The 2,991-nt window shown below is 42.3% G+C and overlaps 1 long non-coding RNA gene across 2 annotated transcripts in view; it reads right to left on the bottom strand.

Moving 5' to 3' along the window:
* Positions 1-462: 462 nt before the first annotated feature.
* LOC139602581 (uncharacterized) overlaps positions 463-2,991 on the bottom strand; it is a 3,712-nt gene continuing 1,183 nt past the window's right edge. Inside the window, exons 2-4 of one of the 2 annotated variants that reach the window (XR_011683308.1) lie at positions 2,951-2,991; positions 2,267-2,330; positions 463-2,017 (exon numbers count right to left, since the gene is read on the bottom strand). The exon at positions 2,951-2,991 is cut by the window's right edge and continues 24 nt beyond it. This is a non-coding gene — a long non-coding RNA (uncharacterized lncRNA). The remainder of the gene's footprint in view (positions 2,018-2,266; positions 2,331-2,950) is intronic. The other variant, XR_011683309.1, reaches the window with a different exon arrangement.

Genomic DNA, 2,991 nt, shown 5'->3' on the forward strand with positions numbered 1-2,991 from the left:
CCTTATTACTACTACCTCTCTTGGGAATTCTCATCGTGGATCCCAAAAGGAATAAATCCCTCAGCGTGTCCTAAAGCACCAAGGAGCTACCTACAAGTGAAGGTGGCTACTTTCAGTGCAGACACAGCTGATGACACAGCAGTGGCACAGTTCCATGCTGCACAGGGATAGTACTGTCTCCTCTTCTCCAGCAGCTGACTCTCTCCTGCCATGGCTTCCGTAAATGCATCAGAGCACGACCTTAACCACAAACAGGCAAGAAAACACCATCAGAAGTCTTTCATTAAGCAGTACAAGAAGGGTTCCAAGCAGAGACCAACAGAATTTCAAGGAAGCAGTATGCAATTAAACCCCCTCAGATTTGTTCAAGTAGCCGGCAAAATGGAACCATTCAGAAATGACAAAGAAAACCCCCCCAAGTATTTATACAGGAGTCCTTAATGTCAGAAAGGGGATGACAGGTTATGTTCAGATAAGATGAATGTTTATTTGGATCTATAAATAAACTTCTCTCGTGGTCCTTTGCCAAAAAATAGAACCTACAAGTGAACACCTACACCTGCCTCAAGAGACCTAACGAGCCCCTGGCAGCCACCGGCATCAAAGCGCAGTGGATGTTTCTAATCCAGGCTAAGGAGAACAATGTCACCTTTTGTTCTCTCCAGTTTGTTTCCTCTGCAGTCCTAGTTGCTTCTTATGATTTTTACAGTCTCTGTATCTTCTCGGGCAGCGCTGAGTCTGACGACCGGGATACGAGAGTCCTTCCCTGCCCTACGGAGAGAACCAGGAAAAAAAGTTCAAAAAAGAACAGGGCAGTTTGAAGTTAATACCTCCGACGAGAAGCAGCACCCGACAAACAGAGCAACGGTGAACAAAGCGTGACACCTCCCTGGGGACAGAAGACTTACAAACTCTCCGGGATTTACAATTCCAGTAACCAAGCCCTTCAGCACAGCAGCCAAGTGTCCCATTAGGTGGTGCTGCACCAAAGCACGATCCGAGAGGTTCCAAAGAGTGAAATGCACGTTACTGTCCAAAGACGTAAAATCTTGCAAAATAACAAAACTACAATAGATCTAAACTACAGGGCAAGAGTACAAGTGTTAGCTTGAGGAGCTGGAACCATCCAGGTGAGCAACTGCTAACTGGATCCTCAACAGACTTTGAGGAACCCTTCAGGATACAGAAGGGTTTTCCCCAGAAATTGCACAGGCCGAGTTTTGATAGAAGTGCACTTGCCAGATGCTCAGAAACGTCACCCATCCTCCTCCGGGTGTCCTGAGAGAGCTGCGAATGGCTCTCACCTGGTTTGAGCTGGTTCTGTAAGGGCTCAGGGTGAATTTCACCAGATGCAACCAAACTGGGCAACACCCAGTGGGACAGAAGGAACCCAAAGCTTGTTTTACCCAAAGCTTGGGTAAGCAGAGCTCCAGCAAATACTGAGGAAACGGACAGAACGGGGTAACAAATAATAAACATAACTTTTTTTTTTTTAACTTGCCTTTTTTTTTTTTTTTCAGATGAGCAAAACAATTAAGGAGAAGGTGAAAACCTCACCATGACTGAACATTTCATCACCTGTAAGCTGACCATCCTTAGCATAGAGGACTCCAAATTTAAAATTCACCGATCCCTGGAAAATAAAACCAAATATTATTTGGTGAACAGTCAAACAGAAGACATAAAAATTTGGTTCCTCTAATCTTTGCATACATCCTACACATTAGAACATACATTTTATACCATCTCCTACTACACAATAATTTACCTTTAAACTTTGATAGTATAGCATAAAATCATTAACTTAGACGGGTGATCAATTATTATTAAGTTGGTGCTTCAAGTTATTTTTGCTGTCAGGTTCAAAAAAACATGACTTCTTTTTACTGTAACGAGCAATTGATTTAGAAGTCATCAAAAGCCCATCCAAATACAAAGCCGTATTCACCGGACGGGTCTGTGAGCAAGAAGTAGTTAGGCTTGTACTCACCTCTTGCCCTTCAAGAACCAATAAATCCTGTCAACAAAAACAGCATCTTTAGCCCCCTCCTATTAAAGATTCTACAAGGATGATGGTTTTATTGGTGTTTAGAAGTTTGGATTTAAAATGGCCAGTTCAATGGATAAAGAGACAGTTTAAGTAGTATTAGATTATTATTCTTATTAGCTACTGGAAGAAACAAACCAGTAGGATCTATACTTAATTACTTCTATTTCCAGGAAATCATAAAGAAAAAGAACCAAACCAAAAAAAGTCACTTCCTACCTTTTGTATCTCAGGATGAAAAATGTCTCTTGGGCTCTTCTCCAGTTTCTCCAGACTCCTGGCACTGAAATGCAAATGAACGAGTGCTTTATAGGAGGGCAAGTGCACATTCCAACCCCGAACCACCAACCGATGGCAGTTACAGCGCTTACAAAATGAATCCTTCCCAGAGCCTCTGGGAAATGGAACGGTTTGTGCAACTACCATTTCTCCCCCAAAATACTAACTCCCAACACTTCCTAAACTTAGTTTGCATTTTAAAAACAGAAATTAGGGAGACTCAGGGTGGAGATCAGGTTGAAATTGATTTCCTTCTAAAGCACAGGGGCTCTGTTCCATCACCCTTCACTTTGGCTCCACACGGAATCACAGGGAGCATTTTAGGAGGGCTCAAGAACCAATTCTATTTCTCTCTTTTTTCTAGTTCTCTCTCTTCCTAAATAATTCAAGGCAAGTCAAATGAAAAAGGACAAGTTCAGCAGCAAATTCACACTTTTTCCCTTTGTCTGCTCAAGAACAGCCTTTAAAACCACTTCTTGCTGCCTTCAACGGTTAAGACTTACAAAACGGTTTCGCAAGTTTGATAGGTTTATCATAAAAACCACAGAACGCAAGCTCTGAATTACAGGAAAAGGTACACAGGCAAATATCTCAGCTGATGGTGGCTTATTTGTAAACACAGACCTTAACGGAGATTGCACGGAGAATGTTTCAGTGGGACTCGA

This window comes from Agelaius tricolor, unplaced genomic scaffold (genome assembly GCF_023055355.1).
Source record: "Agelaius tricolor isolate 1412-34295 unplaced genomic scaffold, bAgeTri1.0.p SCAF_34, whole genome shotgun sequence".
Taxonomy (NCBI): domain Eukaryota; kingdom Metazoa; phylum Chordata; class Aves; order Passeriformes; family Icteridae; genus Agelaius; species Agelaius tricolor.